We start from the raw sequence: 24,585 nt of genomic DNA, 5'->3' as shown, positions 1-24,585 counted from the left end.
AGAGGGACCAGGCACAGAAAGTTTCCACAGAGTCACTGATGATTTGGGTTGCCATGTCTGGTGCTACTGCTGGTCCACTGTGTTTTAATAAATCCAAAGTCAGCGCAGCCATCTATCACAAAATCTTAGAGCACTTCATGCTTCCCTCTGCTAAAGAGCTTTTAGTAGATTTTTATTTTATTCTCCACCAAGATCTGGCTCCTACCCATAATGTCAAAAGCACTAATACCTGATTAATTGACCACATAATGACTGAACTCGATTGACCAACAAATCTCCCGAGAGAATCGATGAAGTAATGAGTGCATATACTGTAAAGAACATACTTTCAGTATGTGTCTAAAATCACCTTTATTGGTTTTACTTAGAAAGTGAATTTGGGGTTTTTATTATCAGAAAAATGTGTTTGGATATTATCAGCAACCCTAATCAAAATGATGGAAATGAATAAATTAATATATTATTCTGTGTATGAAAATATAATATATGGGTTCTACTTTTCAATTTGAGTCTATGATAATATGTGTATTTATTAAGATTAACCTGTAGTTCATTGTTAGTTCTTCTGTTTCTTTCATTTGTGTGTCTGTTAAATGGTAAATGTGACTTTACCAAAAGTTTAATCTGTGTGATATTTGCTTGCTGTTGGAACAACTGCAAGAAAAGACACATCTGATCTGCTCTCCTGTGCAACCTGAAAGGGATTTTCAGCAAAAATCCTCAGTGTAACCTTGTGACAAGGTCAAAGTGTCTCCTGCAACCTTTTGTGGAAAGCACTCAACACAACAAATGGACCCTAAACTGTTTGATACCTGCTGTTTGCACTCTAAAAGCAGCTCAGTGAAGTTGATTATGGATTCCTGCCCTGGCACTCTCCATCCCAGAGTATTTGTTCTGGGCCACTGCTGACAGAATATGACTTGAACAGCTGGAATAACCTCACCGGCAGCAGTTGGCTTAAAAAAAGAAACCCTTTATGTGAAGGCAATAGAACTTGTTTTTGGACATGGAACTCAAGACGAGTTTTATTCATGAGTCTAACTCAAATAAAGTTTAAATTATTGGTGGTGTTGGAACTTTGGAGTCTTCCTTCCTTTTCAATTTACTCCTCTGCCTCAGCTCCATCTCACATCACAGTGTGTAATAACTGCTTTGTCAGAGTGGTTGTTTCACAGCTAACAAAACATAGCCAAATTACTCAACCGGTAATGTTTTTGTGTTACATTATTTCCTAATATCAAGGTTTTCTGGAAAATTGTACAGTAGATTAGTAGTCTGAATGCAATCATGGATGTGTTTTTCACTTAATTATCTTTGTTGCATAAATGTGACTTTACCAAAAGTGCTAGTGGAACTCTACCTGAGGCAAAGGGGATTCTGTTTTTCACAATTGTTTATGTGTTGGTCAGTTTGCTTTGATGCCATTTTGCATTTTTCCACTTGTAGTCATTTAATGCCCAAAGCTCCTGGGTAAGAAACTGAATCAATAGGAGCTTTCTACAAGACTGTTTGCATCACTGCAGCACAGTGTAATGAATGTCATCTACCATCAGAAGATTGTTCATAGTTTTACTGATTTTATTATTTATACTGATTGTATTAAGTCGACTCAAATGCACAATAACTGGAAATTGGGCAGGATACAGAACCTTAAGAAGATAAAAAACACGAAATTATAAAGGATCTTTTAACATTTATTTGTCTTTGTCCCATAATTTATCTAAGCAATTACCCATTTAATTGGATTTTTATTTTGTTTCAATTACATTAACTGCGAATGAACCAACATTCATAATACTAAAGAAAGAAATATTCTAAATGTATAGTGGATCCATATGGGAAGCGATTGAACATTTATCATTTCTTTAGGATTTTGTCCTTCCTTTGTTACTTTCATTTGCCTTCAGTCTCACTTAGTCAGAGAAATCTGTCTACCACAAAAAGCATTAATTCTTTGTTGGAAATATTTCTAGGACAGATTATGTAACATTTTCTTACAATGCAGTATTATAACCTCATGGTCATTTCACATATTTCTGTTGTGTTAACACTTTTCCATTCTGTTGCAACAAGAACTTCAGGACTGATCTTCAATCAGATAGAAACAAAAATAAGACAATGCCATAAGAAGTTAAACTTCCTAATTTTCTATGTGCTTTAGATTTGTTAAACCTGGTTTGACAGAACAATAAGTTTGAAAATGTATCACTGAAGCTCACAAAATTACATTTAAAATGTGAAAAATTAATTATTTAAGCCAGCATGTATGAATGATGAAGACATAAAAATAAATTGGTATGATTATTGCAAATTGGAGATCAACACTTGTATTGTACAAGAACAAGCTACTCATTTTGCAATTCCGCGTTAAGAAAAATAAAATTTCAGAGTTTGGAAATTTTGAAGATGGTAAAAGAATTATGGGAAAAAAACTTCTGCCTTTCTGCCTAAACTATTAAACTGGGCTTTATTTCACTGTTACTGTGCTCACAATTTTTCCCGCACTTCCACAAGCATAATAGGAAAATAGCTAATATAAAAACTGAAATTGTATCCTTTCCTGTGTAAAGAGAGATGATTGCATATCAAGTTGGCTGTTTGAAGTACCTCTGGTGTATGACTCCTGTGTGGTGGGAGAGGAAGCATTTTTCTTCCAACCAATGGAAGAGTGAGTCAGGTTTATGACTATGGGGAGCAGAGGGTGGCCTTTATTTCCCTGAGAAGAGTCATTATTATTGCCCTGCAAATTTATGGCTTGCTTCTGGAGAGAACCTACCAGCAAGAGTGCCTGTCATTTTTCTCACTATCTTATGCATTATTGATAAGTCCATGGTCCTATCATCCATTGTGTGGTATTGCCATAACTCAGGAGCACAAAACAACTTATACAGTATACTGTGAATATGAGGAGTGTGTCCCTCTTTTTTTTTTCTCTGCACTTTATGTTAGACTATTTCCAGAGGACTTTTAAATGCGATAATAGAATATTACCCTGAACACGCTAAACTTTTCATCAAAGTTGGAGAAGTTGAGGAGTATCAGTGTTACTTTCATTTGTAATTTACAACTGAGGAAATGTGTTCTAAGCTCACTTGTGTTCTGCTTCTTCTTCAGAAGGTTTCGAAAGTTTCAGAAGAGATACACTAATCAGGCTTTTACAGGCCAACACCAATTTCTGTTTTTCTTTTGAGGCATTACTTTCTCATTCCGGTTTAGGCCAATTTTCTTTCTAAGGACAAAAGCACAGATTGTATAATCTTTGTTTGAAATTGAGAGGGAAATATAACAAAAACAGTGCCATTCTGTAATTGAAGCATTACTTTCTAATTCATCAGAGAAAGATGGGATTAGATGATTATCCCCACTAATGCAGCCGAGGATGATCCAATCAACATGATTCATGGAGCAGATTTAAAGTAACCAGTGTTGACCACTTTGCTCTATTATAAATCACAAATCTGGAAAAAAAATAAACAAATCAGCCAAAAAATACTGCAAATCACAGAAAATACAAATAAAAAGTCAAATCCATTTAATCCAGTTGAAAGTCTAAACATTTTAGCACCACCACCAGAGCACCCTGAACTTTCTTAGAGTCTCATCTACATGTAAGCATATTCAGAAGAAGATGACCAGATGAGAGCTATAATTTCAGATTTCAGAATCAAAAAGCCAGTTTGAAAAAGTTAGCACAGATATTAAATTGTCCCTTTTTTACCGGGTGTTAGCCAAAGTTCTGGCAATGGAAACAACCAGTGTGAGTGCATTGCATATGGGACAGCAGATGCTGACCAATTTCAAAACAAACAGAGTTACAATAATCTAATCTGGATGTAATCTGTTGGATGGATTTACTCTTAGAAACATCTGAGTTGCAGTGATCAGCTACAACTCATTTAGTCAATGCTGATCAAATTTTCACTGTTAATCAATATGAAACTATAGAACACATACTAATGTTGTGCTTTTTAATGTTTTGCATAATTTATAAAACATAACTCAATGTCAGTACACCATAACAAGTGATATCACTGAAAATTCTATTTGATGTGTGCTAAGTATAATAACTGCTGTTTTTTTAAGAGAATTCAATGCACATTTAATATCAGTTAAAAATAGTAATTACTATTTTTTCTCAGAAGCACTTCACAAGTTAATAGTGTTTTACTTGCTGATGTTTCTCATATGACAATACAAAGCTTTAATTTTTGCAGAAAAGTTTTTCCATGGGGAAATGTTTCCTGTAGTTTTTGTAAAATAGGAGTTTGAAATGAGGTGCTAATCCAGGTCACAATGTATCCCAGAAACACAGTGCAGAGAAAACAAACAGTGATTGAACTTATAACCATCCAGCATTTCACTTCTTTTACAAAATGTAAGATGGATGCAACAGATTTGTATTGAGAGAGAAAAGAACAAGACTTCAGGTCTTTATAAACCCGTGTATTGTCTGTATCGCAGTGGGATCTTCTTCTGTTATCAGATTAGGAGAAATTATTGTTATTAGTTGTATAATCTTCTCTTTCGAACTGGGATAATTAGGTCAACATGTAGTTAAAGAATAATTCAGATCAGCCACTTTCAGCTTTGAATGCATTCCCTTTGCTCTGCCCTTCACCTGTCTTAGCTCTGTCTGTCGTTTGTTGACAGAGAAAACGAACATCTGCTGCTCAGACGTCCTTCGTTTTCCTCTCAAATTGCCATTGAAATTGTTATTTTGAGAGACTTGGAAGCACACACTGTGTAGGTGTGTGCAGATGTGTAATTATAAGCAACACAATTGCTGCACAAGCTGAACAAGTTAATCAGGGATGTTTTATTTGGCACCTCCCACATATGCTGCCTCTTACTTTGTCTCAAAGCTCCTCTCACTGAAGGACCCTTCAGACCAGCAGCAATCATCCTGTTTAGACAGCTGAGAGACTGCATTGCAAAAAAAAAAAACTGAAAAAATTGTATAATGCTGCATGCATTTTCAGTAATGATCTTCATTCTGTGGTGATGAGATTGATGTCAGGAGTTTAGAGTAGATTTTGTTTATTTGGCTGTTTATGTGAGTAGCAAGGCAGACTTTTCATCTATATACTTGAGTTATTTTTGTAACAGTCATGTCCCCAGTTGGGCACATTTATATTCAATCAAACACATTTTCATTGTGTATGACTATAAACTTAGAATTGTGTTAAAAAGGATCTCCTAATCCTAAGAACGGCTCCTCTGCAAAGCACAAACTAAAGGAGAGCATGAGAAAGTGTATGCATGTATGTTTTATGATTTTAGAGGGCTTGACCCTTTTTACAGGATTATAAAACTCATAATATTTACATTACATTATTACATTATTATTACAAAGTATTCTAAGTCTTTAATACATTTTGTATTAAAACATTAAATGTCCATATATTTGATCAACATTTTGTAACAGACCAACACACCAAAAATATTCTTTCTTTAATTATTATTTTGGTGTTTATCTATTCTTAAATGTTTGTTTGTAACAAGTATCACATCCATCAGAACTACAAAAAGTAAAGCCACAGCAGTCGTGTTTATATTGGTTGGACAATGCTTTATTATATATCTGTTGGTTTCAAACTGTAGCTTTTACAGTTTCATTCATCTTTACTCTGTATATGTAAAATATGGAATATCAAAGATAACATTTTATCATTTCCCACATAAGATGAAAAAAATATCATTTCCTGTGGGAATGAACAAAAGCAATCCACCTGGTCTTTTTCTGACGCCAGAAGTGCACAGTGACTTTTGTGACGAGTCCCAGAGCCAAAAACAGTAAATTTAGTGTTCTTTGCTCATGGCTGACATTTAAGAGTTACTAAAAGTGAAACTGGGTGAGAAAATAATGGTGGACAGCAAGGCATCTGTTCACTCTAACTAGCATCGTTTGAGGACAAGAAATAGATAAAAAGGTTGGACTGCAGGCAGTTTGTTTGAGGTTGTGTTTTTGTGAGAGAAGAAAGATGTTTTCTATGCGCCTTCATAACAGAGCCGCAGTCAACTGAAGAGAAAGAAAATTATCTTTAACCTTGATTTGATTGAGACTTTATGTGCAAGTATCATTGTTTGGGCTGTGTGTTGTGATGAATACATTATGATGCCTTGGAGGCTGCACTGTTTGAGAGTCTGTTGCCTTTCTTCGTTCAATTGTCAACAAATAAAGCTGAACTGTTAACAGAAACTTGGAAAATTTGTGCTAAAAAAATACTTGTATTATGGCTGCAAAATCTTTAGACCTTACTTAAAATAAATTCAGGCATTAATTAATATCAGTATGTGATATTATCTATACTTAAGCATTAGCTTTAGATCCAGCACTCTATGCTGTTACAGTTTCACTTGTTATGTGTTACTTCACAATTACCTTATCCTGATCTTGAAGACACTGCTAATACTATCTAAACATGCCTGCAGAACGTGACCACTTTAAAAGTGACACATATTTCATTACAGGACTTGGAGTTCCAGAAATTTATTTTATTTAGTCTCATTCACGATGGGCATTCTTACAGTAATGCACTAATTACAGAGATAATGCTTTGCGCATTTAGCTTCCCCCTAAATTAATTTTACTGGATAAATTATAAAGTGCTAACTTATTTTGTTTACCCCACAATGGACTGGTGACCTTTCCAGGGCGTACCCTGCCTCTTGCCCTTTGACCTCTGCAGTTTGGCTGTTTTGTAAACTTTTAGTTGAATAAAGTTTGACATTTGTGTTGAAGGTTTGGTTATCAACACTTAAGAATTATTCAAGTAATTAGATATTTATTTTCATGCTCTTATTTTGAAGTGGGTAAAGACGGCTTATGTTGCAGTTCTTTTTCCTATCCTCACATTTTCCTCCCATGATGCAGTGCCACAAATGACATTTATTGTGTACCCCAAATGCATTGCTGGTGAACTACAGGCTGTAGTCATAAACAGTTTAAATCTACTGATGTCATTATATCGGCAATACTCAACAACTATAAAAGTGAAACAGGGGGCGTGCTGTGGTGGCGTAGGGGATAGTGCGACCCACATTTGGAGGCCTTGAGTCCTCGATGCGGCCGTCGAGGGTTCGATTCCTGGACCCAGTGACATTTGCCACATGTCTTCCCTCCTCTCTCTCCCCCTTTCCTGTCAGACTACTGTCATATAAGGGACACTAGACCCCACAAAAGACCCCCTGGAGGGAATATATAAAAGTGAAACCATGAGTGAGAGATCTTTTCCAAAGAATCACTTGATGATCAATTCATCTGTCAGGCAATAACAAATTGAACCTGTTGAGGGTGATATACTACAAAAACAAAGTGTATCTTTAACTCTGTTACAGTAAGTGGAATGACAGTGAAACAAATCCATCTTGTAATCGGTAGCCTTTAAGGTGGCTACTGTGTCTATCTCAGTTGTTGTCCTTAGGCGATACACTTCTCCTGTCTTGCTTGTTGGTGGTGTTTAGAGGGCCTGGAGGTACTGGTGCATAGCAGCCTTGTTTGTGTCCCACTGCCCCAGGGCAGCTGTGGCTAAAACGGAGCTCACTGCCACTTTGTGGTCCTCTGAACTAGATAAAGCATTATACAAGTACAGGTCATTTACTGTTTACAGTCAAAGTGGTTGTAGTGTCTTAGTATTAGCTTCTGCTAAATACTATGCAGGTATAGTGCTTAACATTGAAAATGTGTATGATCAGAGCTTTAGGGTTAGTATTATTAACAGTTTAGTTAGTGATGCTCATCATTAGTTCCACATATCACACATTTTTCAACATGTCAGTTTTGTTTGCACATCGTTAACTGGGTCTATCTTGACACATTCTATGGGCTGAATTGTCAGAGAGTTGTATCAAAACAGAGAATGAACATGCAAGCAATAACTAAGCACTTCAGCAGACTACATAGTATATATTAACCTTTTAAACAAAAAATACAATATTCACATTTCAGGTGATGTGATGTTAGAACATTAAAGTAACTTTCGTATTTGTGTTGAGCCATGAAATGATGGCAGATATTGGCTGTCCTGAAGAAACTTCCTCTGAAAAAAAATGTCTGTAGCTTCCCAGAAAAGGAAGAGGAATAAAAGTGGCTGCATCATATGGAACATCGCCATAAGTGATTTGTAAAAGGGTTGGGATTTTATGTGCTCCTTTACTGCACTCTAAAGCTACCAAATTTACAAGACGATGTATGGGATTGATTTTCAGAGTAAGAAATTGGTCTGGGACGCACTCAGTACTGGCAATCTATTCTTAAATGACTGGGACTGGTGTCAGGGACAAAACATTTCGATAGGGGCATGTTTTATAAGTATTTTCTATTATTTTGTTGGGTTTATAATGTTCATGGGATTTTTTATATTTCAAATAGTAAAATCATTGCTAATGTGGTGCAAAGGTTAAAAAATAGCTTTTCTGTTTGAAATTGGATATATTTAATCATTAATGAAATCTGTTTTGTCTTGATTCCCTGATAAGTAATCCCCATATCAACCAAAGGATGACACTTAAAGGGTTGTTTACATCAGGATAATTATTTACAGGACAAAAACCTTTAACAGAACTTTTTATAAATCTCACTAGCTACAGTCTTAGCTCTGAGTTTCCACCTAAGTTACTGTTCAAAAGACTTAGCTAAAGTAATTGAATGCAAAAACAAAAGCTAATCTTGTTAATACATACTGTACCCTGCTTACAAAGGCATCCTGTGGTAATTTCCTCCTGAGTGAGCCAAGAAGGTCTCAGTTAAAGACGCTTTATTGACTTGTCCATATGGTTTATAGGTTTCCAAATCGTTCTACGTCTCTGCAGAAAAAGAATGGGAATTTAATCACACAGCTCTGGCTTAAAGAAGCAGCTGTGACAGTCAAAACCCCATGATGTCAGCCAGACTGTCCTTGAAACACAAAGACTTTCTGAAGACATTCATTCACTTCAGCTGATGCAGCACCCTTTCACAGCCACAAAGGCGAGTTTCCTGTAAACTCTTCTAGCATGGACAAGCATCAATAAAATAACATAAAACACTTCAGTAATCAGAATAACTTAGACATTGTTTCCTGCGTTTCCAAGGAAAGCTGCAGTGTCCATTCCTGCTTCTCTCTCTGACAATTTCAATTCGAGGTAATGGTACACTTAATTTGTCGTGGTGCTAGCCAGAAACGGGTAAATGACACAGCTCGGTTACGGAATCCAAGTATAACAAGGATCCTAGAGTGTAATTATCCAGATGTGGTGAATGAATCAGGTACTGTATACGAGTTTGCGGCTGATTTGCACCATCATGTTTCATCTTGCTTTTCATTTTGAGCAACGGACAAGCTACTACGCTTCACTTGCTCTTATAATTATTTCTGCTCTTCTCCCTTTCTATGCCTAGTCTCTCTGTCATGCCTGCAGTCTGAGCGCATGCCTCGTGTCGATCCTTTGGGACTTGCCTCTGAAATGCCTATTATGGGATTCTACAGAGGGGAGATTGGGAACGATCTTAAATTCAATAGAATTGTTTCAAATCACGGCTGAGGAATTAAATTAAACCTTACAATGATATCTCTTGGTTCAGATTGGTCACTCAAGTGTTTCACCCTGATAGACAGATAACACAGCCCACTTACTTGTCAGCATCCAAATACTATAGATTATATCTGAGTGTACAAAGAGTAAATACTGCAGTGCGTCCTTCCCTCAGTCATTCAACAAAATTTGCTTATGTAGCATTGTAATTCAGAGTAAAATCCAGAGGAGAGATTATAATCCGCATGAAAATCATTGTGTTCTTCCTGTAAAATGCACAAAACAACACTGCTGTCCCCAGACATGAAAGCTTTAGTGGTTGTCTGTGTTCAACAGATAAAGAGGAACAATTGTTCTAATAAGCTGTTGAGTCCCCAAAAACCGGTCTTTCTGCATGCACATTTGTTCTCACAAAGGCTAAATGTATTTTGAGTGGCAGATTAAGGATATTGGTCAGAGACTTTGCATTGTCGACTCTGAAAAGTGGGCTAAATGTGTGTTTGCGTGATAATTCGGGCATTCTTCGGCTTGACAGCAGACAAAAAGAACAGCTCTGGTCCTGGTTTTGGGAAATGTGTTTTACAGATTGTTAATTATGGGTAACTGTAATCTCATTAAGTCCTTTTTCTTTGCGTCTCAATTTCCTTTCCAAGCATTTGCCATGATTGAGAGTTTGGGAGCTTAAGGTCTTCTTTTGTCTGCATTCAAGATATGTCTGTCTCTATATGAGCCATAATGTGTTCCATTTGTATCCCATTGGGAAAACTTATGTCCTGCAGTAGCCGCTTTGCTAGTCTGAATGAATACCTGCACCACCAAATTGGACTTGTCTCTACAAGTAATGTTTTTCCAAAAACATACTTAACAATTTTTGTTTTTTAAAAACAAAACACAACACAAAAGCTCCAGTCTACTAAACAAGACAGGAAAAAACAACGAAAGTTAGGGGGCTTACATGTTTTCATCATCTTTCATCGTCTACAATTTAATAAATGCTTGAGACATGATGGTGTCTTTCAGAATACTGTAGTCCTAGAAGGGTTCAAATGTGCAGTTAAATATATCAGTCTTAAAGTGGATGAATCATGTTAAAAAGTCAAGCGAGTTGTATTCTAAAATAAGCTTCCTCCATCCAAAAACCTTAGACAACTTGTTAGAAATCCATTGCAGTAAAATATTCTTCAAAGCACAAAATAAAATATTTTGTGCTTTGAAGAATATTATAGAAACCTACTCTTATTGTTTTTAATATGTTTACTTTGTAGACCAAAGAGAAGAGACACTGGGTTGAGATCAATGTTAGTTTTGTTCATCTTCATGATTTCATTTATTTCAAGCATACACTTTGAGGTCAAATTCAGTGTCACTTTATAAAAGCACACAGCGTCTGTGATTTTGAATCGATTTGCATTTATGTTGCAAATTGATTTATGATTAATTCAATTCATAGCAAAGCAATTCAATGTTTTTGGCTGACTAGGTGGTTTGCATACAAAGTAAGGATGTCGGGTTCAGTCATGAGAGACTTGAGTGACAAAGGGGACAGACTTGAGACTTGATTTAGATTTGGGGGAAAAAAATTACATGTCAAAATCTTAGTAAACTGAGCTCAACAGAGATGTTACCATGTAAATTTTGCAAGAGCATGAACAAGTTCACTTGTAGTGACAAACCTACAGAGAATTATCTGCTAAATCTACAGCACCCTGCAGCTTTCCAAAACTCCACTGGTGAGCTTGAGCACCTTGTTCAGCTGCCCATCCTGCATCTTTTATGTTCTGTTTACTCTCACTGTTTTTTGGCCACAGCAGAAGCTGTTTGAAGAAAGGAGGTGAAAGAAAAAAACAAGACCTGCTTCACAAAACCAAGCATCAAACAGACACAGTCAGAGTTTATCTGATGAACACAGTAAAGTGTTTAGTAGATAAAGAACCAGATATTTCCCTCAGGGAATGGCTTAGACACAAAATAGCAGTAGAAAGTGGGTTAAAATTTCACCCCCTCTTCTTTAGCTCCATAGGAAGATATTGAGCTGCAAATTTATTTTAATGTCTGTGGAGTCCTGGTATCCTGGTAAAAATTTTAGAAATTGGCCTTAAAATAAATTACTGGTATATTTGTATAACATACGTCAGATATAAGTACATACCTCTATATGTAATCATATTTTAAATCGCCTCCATTGTCACGTATTTACATTTCATTGTCTTTATTATAGGGTGTGAATGGTCAAAGTCAAATCTGTTGCCGATTCTCATCAACTCATAGGGAAAATGTAGTAAATTTAAACTTCATTTTGACAATATTTAAAAATTAAAAAGAGATGTAACAAAATGATGTTCAAACTACATCACAGATAACAAAACTACTGGGTGATACATTGGGAATGTGATTGTTGTGTCATCTTAATGTGATTGTTTCAGTTGGTATTTTCACCAGTGTTTTCCTTTCCTTTTCTTTGCTATTTTGAGTCCTGTTGTAGAGAGATTTTATATGTGTTTGTCTTTTTCATGGCTCTCACATGCCTGCAAAGCAAATTTATATATTGGTACAATAATAAAAAATGATGCTGATAGCACTCCTTGGTTTTCCCCACGTTGACCAGGAGGTGGTTCCACTGGTACCAGTCCACAAAGTCCTGAGTCCGTTAAGCATAGCTTGATTGAAATGGAACCTTTTAAAATTTCATTCAATTTTCTATGAGTTTCCAATGAGTAATCAATAATTTTATATTTGTAAGGGTTAAATGTGTGAAGAGACACATAACTTGGTGCTTGGCTAAGCCCTCTCTGCTAGATTAAACAAGCATTCAGATATATTGTTTCCGGTTTGGCTTGTCACCAAGATTGACTGTTTAGGAACTGCAGCAAATTGTCACACCTCTGGGTCTCACAGTCTCCATAGCAACCCTTAGATGCTATTTACATGCCAACTGGATGTTTGCAAATGCTACTCATATAGAGTTAAGAAATGCAAAAATCCTGACCTCAAACATTTAAACGCTTCAACATTCTGCCACAAGATGCCTTGACTTAGTAAATTAGAATCATTTTTTAATTCCACAAACTGATTGTATAAAAGTCAGTGAAAAAGAAGATGTTGTAAAATATTTGAAAATAGGTTTTGCACAATTAAAATGCGTGTGAGTTACATGTCGAAAGTTATTTGTTTTCTCCTTAGAGTACCTCAGTGCAGTTCTCAGTCCTGAAAGGAATACACTGGTTCCAGACATTGATATTTCTCTCTGGATTGTTATTTATTCTCTTTGAAGAAATTTGAAGACAAGGTTTTAAAAAAATTGTGGAATGTATTTTTTATTTTTTTTTCTGATGACTATCGAATGTAGTTTGTGACAAAAAACTATTTCTCGAATATGCTTTTGAGAGCTGAGTCATTGATGAAGAGTGATGGAGAAGATATGGAGAAAGACACAAAAAGATTAAGTGAGCAGTAAGCACAGGGAAAGCATTAATTTGTGCCCACCCAAGCTAACCAAGTCTGGATCAGCTAGGTTAAAATTTGGTCACCATAATCTGCTTTAATCTTTCAAAAGATGTTTTTTTTTTTTTCAGATTTGAATTTCAAAGAGAGGAACGTATGTGCCAGGATGAAAAGAGCCAGTGCTTTCACCGAGAAATAACCTTGAGGCTGGGTCAAATAAATGCTGTACAGAGATTCTCTGCCCACTGAGCTGAGAACCCAGACGTTTAGAACTGCAGGTCAAGGGACCCATTCCGGTTCACAGAGAGGTGAAACAAAAAGATCCAAGGCTAAGTACAAGGTGTCTCATTAATTTGTCAGTTTTTTAGGGGCATCAGGACTTTACAAATCTTTGGTGAATTGTTCACATCTTTTGGCCAGCTTTCTCTCAAGTCAAGTCAGATGATTATACATTTCAAATACTTATGGAAACAGAGTTTTAACTTTACAGAGAAGGAGAAATACCATATTGGGTTACTTTTATCAACTAAAGAAAACCTGAGTAGTTCTACAATTGGTTCTTTTAATGACTACATCCAATACAATTAGTCAGTTTACCACTGAAGTCTGAATGCCTTCATAGTGAGAATAAAAATATTTTTATGACAATTTCCTCTCATTCTATTCTTAAAAGAGAATTTACTATAGAAAAGTAAATTAAAAGTAAAGTAGCTAATAGAAAAGTATTTTGTAGACTTGAGACTGATAATACACCAATACGTCCCATGCATTGTTAATAAGCTTTTGCCAGGAGACATTTATCCATCAAGTTCCACCTTCACTAGACTAGAAAAGAGAAAGCATCATTAAATGCAAACCGTGTGGAGTTTGCTAATGCTACAGGGACTTACTGAAAGTGTATTCTTTGGACCACTGACAGGAAGATGAAGCTCTTTGGCAACAAACATGACAGATTGGTTTGCCGTGTTGGCTGGCCTAAACCAAAAGATGAATATCCGACAAGGTCACTGCTTAGCATGGTGGCGGATCTGTGATGTTGTGGGTCTGTTTTTCTTCCTAAACCCCTCGTTCTATATGCTCCAAGTTTTGTGTTATAGGAGAAGGCTATGTACTATTTTTCCCAATCAAATAAGTAAACTTTATTTATATAGCACAATTCAGAGATAAAATCACAGTGTTTTTACAGAATTACAGATAAGAAAGCAAATGTAAAAAAGAACCATCAATAAAAGTACTTGATTTATTTATTTTTGTGAAACATATTTATATTGCTTTAGCTTTTTGCATTCACACTAAAACCAGGAAGATAGAGCACAAAACACCAGTTTCAAAGTCCCTCCACTGGCTCCCTGTAGCTCAAAGAATAGACTTTAAAATACTGTTATTAGTTTATAAATCACTGAACGGCTTATCACCACAACACATTAAAGATCTGCTGTTGTATCAACCTTCCAAACCTCTCAGGTCTTCTGGTTCTGGTTCTGCTCTGCATCCCCAGAACCAGAACCAAACGAGGAGAAGCAGCATTCAGCTTCTATGCACCACAAATTTGGAACAAACTTGCAGAAAACTGTAAAACAGCTGAAACACTGACTTCCTTTAAATCTCAACTAAAAACCCACCTGTTTAGAGTTTTATCTGAAAAGTAATCAATTACAAATTTATTGATGGAACTTGACTTGGTGTTCTGTTTTGATTGTTGATTCTATGTTGCATTGTGTTTTTGTGTCTGATATGATGCAAAACACTTTGAAATGTGTTGCTGCTGAAATGTGCTATACAAATAAAATTTGATTGATTGATTGATTGATTGATTGATTGATTGATTGGGTTTAGCAAATTTAGGCATCTATGTTGCATTTTTAATCAGGAATTATAGTTCAGGTTAAAATTACTTTAAACTGATTCTTTTATCCTACAATGCTCTGGTGACAAGTGTTGTATTAGTTTTGAAGAAAGTTAAATATCAGTGTTGCACTCTGCTGACTTAAAGCTAGGCAGTGTCCTGAAACACACAGACTCAGACAGCCTGTGAGTATATCTGGGTCATCCCTGAAATTATTCTCCTCCTACCGCACTAAGAGGATTCATCCTGTTTTTGTTGGCTCTTCGTTTGCTCCTCAGTCGAGGGGTGTGCCACAGGTTTTGCTTTGAGTTGAGTATGCTCTCTCTTGGGCGCATAGTAATGAATTTTTAATGTTTTGCTTGTCACATAAACACAGATGATATTTAATTAAACACCATTTAAGTAGAAAATTTTATGGGAAAAAAAAAAATTATGTATGTATATTCCAATTAAATTTAGAGAATTGCTCATTTTCTACAGCCTAATACTCAAATGGTTTGATCTAACCCTTGTCCAGAAACCTGCAATTTCACCTCATCATGCGTTAAATCCTCAGCCAGTAATAATCTTACCGTCACTATTGACCAGGCACAGACTTTAATATCTGGAGTTTTTCTCTTTCTTTCTAAGATGAGAACTATTACTAAGCTCAAACCATTTGTGCCAGAGATAAAATAGGAATTGAGTCTGTGAAATTCTTAAATTGCTTCTTCTGCACTTGCAGTTAAGAAACACTTACAAAAACATTTAGAGATCTTCCCTGAATAGTGACCACTGTCTGTTTATATTTGCTGCTTGCTCACGTCATTGTGGATCTTTATGCGCTTCAGTTCACAGCTGATTCTTGTTTCAGGCCCAGACATAAAGAAAAAAGTGCCTTTGAAATCATACTGTCTGACTCTTGCTATCTCTCTCTCTCTCTCTTTCTCTCTCTCTATCTTTCTCGAGGAAACTGGGGGTACATTTTCATATCTATTTTTAACCCTCTGTGTTTATTATTTTTAAACTGAGTCCTTATTTGCTTTGCTTTTTTATGTCCCCTGTAGCAAATAATGTTGTGAAACACACAACCCTGATGGCATATGGAAAAGAGTTAGTTTCTGTCAGGTGTGTTGCACTAAACCTTTTACCTGAACAGCTGACAATATTTCACATTTGTAAAGAGTTTGGGGGGGGCAAAAGGTTTACATTTCTTTTCTTGTTGACTAGTTCTTAGCACTACATATTCAAAATAGATATTTTTATTTAATTCATTTCAGTTTATTACCACTAGTATTATCCATTAGATACATTTGTGGATTTTCAGGGAGGGGTCACATTGAGCTTAAAAGCGATCATTACTAACTGAGAAGTATTTGTGAACAAACCAAGCTAAAATACAAAGAAAAGACAATATCATCAGATTGTATTTATATCAAACAATAAAGATTATCAATTACTTTTACATAGAAAACTGGCCTTTCTTTTAAATCCTATTTTAAATTTTGATCAGTTGGAGATAATTTAATGTATTTATAATCAAATAAAACTTTATAATATTTACATAGATGAAGAAATCATTAGCCTGCACAAATTCAAGAACTGTTGATTGGGCAAACTATTTTTATTTAATGGAGGCTGATTTTCAGAGATTTCAAATACTTATTCAAAAATCCATTATACTTGAAATTAGTATTTTAAATTCCACTAAATGCTGTTGTTTTCTTTTTTTATTTCTTTCTTTCTTTTACAATCTTGTTTGTTTTTACTTGTTACTATGGTGCTTCTTATATGTCTGGAATAAAGATATGATTGAGTGATTGACTGACTGGGGCTCTCTATGGTTATCAGTGATCTGTAAGTCGTAGTTGCTCTTTGACAAGACAGTGATGTTGAGAGCCAAGTGCTTTGTTTTCACCAAACAACCCCAGTAAATCTTGTGTTCTATCAGGGAGGACAGGCTCCAGGAGGGGATAGTGCCTGTTGTCTGATTGAGTCCTTACGGGCCCCTCCGCCTGTTAGAGCATGTCAACATTCCCGGTGCGACTGTGTTAGCTGCCCCAACTATCAGTGTTTATTTTCATGGAGCCTCTGAAAGTCTCTGGTATTCATTACCCTTCCTCTGAGAGCAAACATTGTGTAGACAGCTTAGTTCTGCAGTCACGGATAAAGAAGATTAGCAGAGATTATTGGGGAACACGACGAGTTAACCAGAAAGTGACACTACTTCACTTCCAAACATTCCCGCCTTATGGTTGGAACAGAACCCGGGTTTGACTGCTTTAACCAGCAGTGGGGTTTCAGCCAGATGTCTCAGCATCATCAGGATTAGTCAACGAGGTCCCTGGATTCAATCTTTCTCCTCCCAATTAAGGGCAGATTTACTGACATCAGTCACAGTTCATCACGGTGATTATGTTCAAGCTGTTCAGTGAGGAGTTGAGACAGAGCGTTTGGGAGCTATCGCTAATTGGCGATCCTCACTCTCTCTCTCTCTCTCTTTGTGTCCATTCATTAGACTATAAACTGTTAGATTATAGTTGATGTCTGAAACAGTGAAAACTAATTAACTCAAATGTCCTCTTACTCTGTCAGTGGTCCGAAAAACATGGCTTGTCCAGCTTTGACCTTTTCTGCTTTCCAGCTTTAAATAGTATAAAACTCCCTTCGGTTTTGAGTTCAACATGCACAGTGAGGATTAACATACTGTTGTAATAAGTATCCAATTTGGTTTGACATTCTTATGTTTTAATAAGCAGACATTTCACAAAGACACCTTGAAGTGCACATCAATCCAGACCTTCAGGAGTCTCATACTTATATATTTATATATTTATGAATGTTAGGCCCAAGGTTGCAAATGGGATCTATTTACAATATTGCATTTTATGGCTACTTGGCTTTGAGTTAAAAATTATATTATTCACCTTTTATTGGGCCACTTTTACAGTAAAAAATACATTCATACATTGATATGATTTATTTTTCCATGAATGAAACAGAAGTGCGTTTGGTTGAAAAGATCATGTTTTAATCTTGTCTTCAAATTTATCTGCAATAAATGAAATATTTGAATAAACTTCTTAAAATGGAGAGTGTTGGCCTTGCGTTATGATTCTGCCTTTGTGCTACATATGTAAGTGACATTAACTGTTTGAAAAGCCACCCAGTGGAACTGATGCCACCCTGGTCAATTCTGAACCAATGATGTTAAACTGATTGAAATTAAGCCATATCCCAAAGAGAACAGCAGCCATCCATGAGACAGGATTTACAGTGGCATCCAATGCTGTGAATAAAGCTATCGATTCACTTCTATAATAGAGCTTCATCCCTCTACAAAGTAAGTCAATACAAACCTTCCAGGGACATAATACAGATGGGACATTTAAGCATATATCTGTAATAATGACAATGTTTTGCTTTCAGATTGCTTGCCTCTGAAATATTGCATTGTTTGTAGTAGAGGAGGAGTATTGCAATCATATATTGTGTGGGTTTAGACGATTGACCTATGAGGAGAAAATCTGACCTGGCTCCAGATCACAGATTGTATTTCCTTTTAGGTATTTTCACTTTGGTGAAGCATGAGTCAGAATTTCGACTTCACATAATAGTTGCCCATTAAAGATACAAAATAGTGAAACCTATTTTAAAATACCAGAATAAGTGCAAGTAAGTCCTACAGTTCTATTCAATCTGTAAAACGCACAATGCTTTTTTGTGCCAGTAAGGTTAAGGAAAGCGTTTCAGTGGTTCGGCCACACGTAAATGAATGCTTATTATTTAAATGCACATAGAGTTCTCTGCTCTTATTCAAAAGATCATTCTGAAATATTTCACTAACATAAAAGGAAAATTTTATTACCTTAGTAAAGCAGAAGCAGAACAGCTTTTACCGAACCCCATGACACTGAAAGCTAATTCTACAGTTGTTGTTTTTTTTCTTCTTCTTCCTCCTTTAGGGGAATTAAAATTTTAAGGACAGAGTAAGTGCAGAAGTAAGATGATAAATTTTGTACAAGAAACAAGCAGATAATTAGATTAATCATTTTTAATAAAGAGTGTCATCACCTGTAGTAAAGAACTCAATGCTGTAAAGACCTAATAACTGCAGCTTAGTTGAAGAGATTTTGTGTACTGTACGTTCTGGCTTTCACTTTCACATGATAGGGTTCATTGCCATCTAGTGGATAAAAGGTGAACTGATTGCTTTATATCGCCCGAAGATAATTAACTTTTGCGGTGTCTTTAACAGTACAGATACAGAATATTGCAAAAGTATATACACCTTAAATTTTTACTAACTCTTTTAGGCTACATATTTATATATTCTTTATTAAAGCTTTATGTCACAGACCAAGACTAGGTAATGCATAAAGTAAAGCAAAAATGATACATGATTTTCATTTTTTTATTATTTATAAAAAAAATTTGAGAAATAAATATAGGAAAACTGCGGCACGCATTTGTTATTAGCTCCATTTTACATAACAACAATAAATAAAAAAACAGTTACTTTTGGAAGTCTCAATTGCCAGTTAGCATTAAAACAACTGTTCTGTGCTGAAATAACCCCAAACTTTAAATATCTCACAAAGAAATGTAGGTGTCTGATCAGGAAGGAAAACAGATTTAATCAAACAAGCTAAATTCAGTCTGGGGAATACTTAAAACATGATGCTTTGTGACATTCCCAATCCAACATATGAATGTAAATTGTGTATCATTTTCTTTTCAAAAGAAAGCATATTTGCTCTATTATGTGTAGGTCTGTCACCTAAAATAGAATACATAAATAACTCAACTTTTTCACATTTTGTCAACTGAACAATTTCATTGTGCAAGAATATTTTTGAAAGCAACTGTATAAAATTACACCTAAGACAACAAAATGTGGGAATATAAAGTTAGCCATTCAAAGGATTAAAAGAATCTAACACATTTGCTCATAACTTCCAGACAAAGACCTTTATTTTAAAAAGTAATACATCTGGAATTCCATGTTTCTGATCTAAAACTGTGAATCAAAAGCTTAATCTGTGTTTCATTGCTTGTTTTCTCATTCTGGTTTATTTTAAGTTTCATTGCCCCTTCAGAAGTCTTTATTTCCACTGCTACGTTCTGCCTGCAATCCTCTTCTAGCTTCTTGTAGTTGTAATAATGCATGATGAAGAGAAAGACACCAGGCACCAGTACGAGCACACCACATGCATATTTCATGTATTTGTAGTCCCTGAAAACATCAACCAGAGCCCCTGAAAGACAGAATGCAGAGTTGACGGGTCAACTTATGTTTCTGTAAAAATTATACTTGATGAACATTGCTCAAACCTGAAATGTGGGGTCCAGGAAGCACTGGTCCACACTTGATGATAGTGACAAGTCCAACTGCATTGGAGAAGCAATAAGCTCCAACAAGGTCCATCAGAACGTCTAAAAGTAGTGCAGAGAGCATTTCAATTGCCAGCCCTAAGAAGACCACATAAACAACCAGACCCCCATATCCAGATGCCAGTGGACAAAGTAGTTGGTAAACGCCATTGTATGAAACAGCAAAACTGAAAAAAGATTGAATTTTTGGTCTAATCCACCTGCTGTTGGCTAAGAATCCAGTAACTGATCTGCTAAACATGTCCACCAAAGCAAAAATAGGAAGTAACAAAGGTGCTGAATATTCATCTGTCCCTTTACAAGGGACAGATGAATATTCAGTCAAAAAACATGAAAACATTACCAATAAGATAAATGAGAAAACCTCTTTGTGTGAAAAGGGAGATGTCTACATATCTGAAAACAAATCTCTGACTTTTTTTCTTGTTTTTACTGTCTTTGGCTGGAGGGTTAGCAGAAAATGAGCTAATATCCTCAGCAGCAGCTTCTTCAGGGGTTTTCCTCCTGCTCACTGATGAGTCATTATTGGACTGGGATTGGGCTTGTATATTAACTGGTCTCATCAATGCACCAGCCACACAGCAGTTCAGAACAATGGACCCCAGGACGAGAAAACTCCCTCTCCAACCAAAGGAATATAAAAGGAACTGATTGAGAGGGGCCAGAGTGGAAAGAACAACTGGACTTCCAGCCATAGCGAGTCCATTTGCGAGAGGCCTTTTGACCCGAAAGTAAGTGCCAATGATTGTCAGAGCTGACTGCAAGTTGAAGAAAAGACCAAAACCTTTTGAAAGGAAAAAAAAAAATGCTCATCATATTGTGAAGTAGAATAATAAGAATACAGATTTTTAGATCTTTCTTAATTATCAATAATTATCATAAAGATTGTACAGTTGTATTATGTCCTTTTCAATTAAAATTCTCTAAATAAAATCTAGTGCACATAATTAATATCAGTCACATAGGAAATGGATTCTGTGTGTGCAATTTAAATGCCATACAAATCTAGCTGTTCTATGAAAACGTTGTTTATCAAGTGATTACAAAGGAACACGGCAGGCAGGTCAGGGATAATGTTGTGAAGAGGTTTAATGGGAGATTAGGATAAAAAAACAATATGTTCAGGTTGAAGCATCCTACAGAGCGGCGTCCAGCATTTCAAAATGTGTGTATGGCAAAAATGTAAATCTAGCAATACATGGAGGTTTGTCTGTCTGAAGTGACAGGCCAGACAGAGAATTACTTGGAGAAGCAGTGTGAAAGGGGTAACTCTGGAGGAGCAGAGATCCACAACTCATGTGGGAGAATCTGTTGATAGAAAACTGTCATCTATGTACACCAATGTGTGGGATCCTATTACACAACCACTGATGTCTAGCAAAACTCTAAAAATCTCTTCTGTTTGGTCGATAATAATGATTTGTTGCTGGAAATGGGCTGTTTTTATGATCGAATCCCTCTATGAGTCTTTAAACTGTTCTTGTTTGAAGATATGGCTGGATAGAGATTCAAAGCTGCCTTTCTGGCAGAGCAACAACTACAAATAAGCAGCCCAAACAACAAAAGAATGGTTTAAATTTCCTATTTGGTCATCAACAAACACTGACGTCACCCATGGGTATTATGAATAAGATAAATTAGAAAAATGTTTAAGGTAGCTGCATATTGGCAATGCTGGTTGGAAACCTGTTAGGGATGGAAAAAAGAGTTGACAGGACAACCCTAAATAAACCCAAAAAAATATCAAAATGCCTTCAACAGAGTAAAATGAATCAGTCAAAGTCCAGATAGTGAGGTTGAGAATCAGAGGCAAGAAATTAATATTGATGAGTATCAGTGATCTCCATCCAATCTAACTGAGCTTGACGTAAAGAAAAAACACACAAAGGATGCTATCGCTAGAAGTGATTTGTAATTGCTGCACTTGCAGGTAGTTAAGCATTGACTCAAAGAAGCTGAATACATAAGCAATACACATTTTTCAGATATTCCTGTGAAGAATTTATAAAGCAATCTATCCTTTTCCTTCCACTTCATGACTATGTTCTACTTTGTGTTTGGGTCTGTCACATCAAATTGCAATGCAAATACTTTTGCCAAGACTCTGAGGACAGCCTTATTTTGCAGCGATTTTGGCAAACATTAATATATTCCATTGAACAAGTGCCAGTAACCTCACAGAGAAAGAAAACAAGGTCAAGTTACTGAAACAAAGCCAGTTCTGAGCAACTTAAAGCAAACCTTTCAATACTAAAACTTAACCGTACAATAAGATGTCATTTGTTATGCAAAAAGCAACAAAATAAGTAAACATTAAGCCCCAAAAATGTATAAAAAATTTATGTAATAGTAATCATCTCCAATTACCCCGACACAGTGGTACAGATGAATTCTGCTGGTTTCTACAGAACCGAGTACCATGCCAACACACAGCATGAGTCCACCAACCATGACCACAAGTCTGCTGACAGGGCCTGCATGTGACAAGAAAATTTATCTTCAGTCAGTTCACCTTTCAACGACAAATAATAAATAAAAAGCTTTGCTAACATGTAGCTGTTCAAGCATACTAGTACCAGTAGAGCAAATTTTATAAGTGATTTTTGAATTTTTGTAAAAGTAGCCCATGGCTGCTGACCTCCTGCATACATAGATGCCAGGATGACTGAAGACACCCAGGCAATCTCACTGTAGGAAACTGAAACATATTCCTAAATTTCCTTGAAATAGATGGTGAGGGACTTGAGAAAGGCATAAGAGAATCCTATGGAGATGAAAGCAGCAAAGACGACAGCTCATCCCCAGCCTCCATCTGGTGGCGTGTAGCCCAGATTGGTTGCTGCTGCAGGTGGCACGTTCCATCCTCAGACTGGAAAGTGGAAACAGATAATAAGATGTGCACAGAGAACAAGCAACTGCAATTTTCTAAATAAATTCTGGCCCAGTTTTTATACTCCTTAATAAACATATTGTTTTCCTCCTTAAAACTATTCTGAGCAGTCTGTGAAGCTATAGATTCGTCCCTCAGCACCCTGCTGCAGGTCCTTTGATCTCATCAAATGTGCTTCCACAAAAAAATGCAAGTGGCTGTTCACAACAAAGGCAGTAGCCCCTTCCTGAGGTGTGGAGCTAAAAAAAAAACAACAACTCAGCGAGTAACTAAAGATCAAGTGGAGAGTTATAAGAGTTTCATCATGCAATGCAACAATTCCTTTAAATGTTACAGAATGTGTTTTTTATCACATCAGTTTATGCCTGATACATCTTTGTGTAAGTTTTGTGGTGTTGGTTTGCAGATTATGGTTAACAGCTGTTTTAACACATAGAAGCCATAAACTAATGAAATTATATTTGATTTAAACAGCGAAGTATAACACGGCACTGAAACAAAAATAATTACGAGTTTTAAGATTTTAGAAACCGTGCAAATTAAGGACATGCCTACAGTTGCAAAATCTAAAATTTTTCGAATGATTATTACAAGAGTATAAAGTTACGCTGAACATTTTAGAAAAATACATTCTTTCAGCAGGAAAACTATCTCAGTAAAGCCATATGTGACAAATGTTTTATTAACCCAAGTACCAAAACTTTGTACACTTCCTCTTGCATGAAAGGCGGCACTTTGTCTTTTCCTATATTACAAGGTTAGTCCACAGAGGGCTCTTTGATCGTTCCTATTTGCACAATCCCCCCATCTTCCAGAAGACTGTCTCTGAAGATTTCCAGGGCCTTTGACAGGGTAAAAGAAGCACAGGTCTTCTGGCATAAATGTGTTTTTCTGGCACAACTCCTAAACATGCTGTCACCAAAAAGTTCCTGTAGAGACATGATGACCCCCATCTGTTTGTTGCAGATAATTTTAAAACTTCTTTAGTATTTGACCTTGACCTAACGTTCAGTTTCTAAAATAAATGTCTTACTTAAATTCCAAGTCATAGATTCCGAAGTAGAAGTTGTTCATAGAAACCATGTTTGGCCTTAAGGATGTGAGTTTTAATATATATATATATATATATATATATATATATATATATATATATATATATATATATATATATATATATATATATATATATATAAGTCATATATATGACTTATTCATATATAAGTCATATATATATATATAGATAGATAGATAGATAGATAGATAGATAGATAGATAGATAGATAGATAGATAGATAGATAGATAGATAGATAGATAGATAGATAGATAGATAGATAGACAGACAGACAGACAGACAGACAGACAGACAGACAGACAGACAGACAGACAGACAGACAGACAGACAGACAGACAGACAGACAGACAGACAGACAGACAGATAGATAGATAGATAGATAGATAGATAGATAGATAGATAGATAGATAGATAGATAGATAGATAGATAGATAGATAGATAGATAGAT

At 35.9% G+C, this 24,585-nt stretch overlaps 1 pseudogene; it reads right to left on the bottom strand.

The window, feature by feature from the left end:
- LOC122844519 overlaps positions 1-24,004 on the bottom strand; it is a 33,312-nt pseudogene extending 9,308 nt beyond the window's left edge.
- Positions 24,005-24,585: the final 581 nt, after the last annotated feature.

Source organism: Gambusia affinis, linkage group LG01 (genome assembly GCF_019740435.1).
Source record: "Gambusia affinis linkage group LG01, SWU_Gaff_1.0, whole genome shotgun sequence".
Lineage (NCBI taxonomy): Eukaryota > Metazoa > Chordata > Actinopteri > Cyprinodontiformes > Poeciliidae > Gambusia > Gambusia affinis.
Note: the sequence above shows the minus strand (reverse complement) of the source record. Positions and strands in the feature narration are given on the sequence as shown.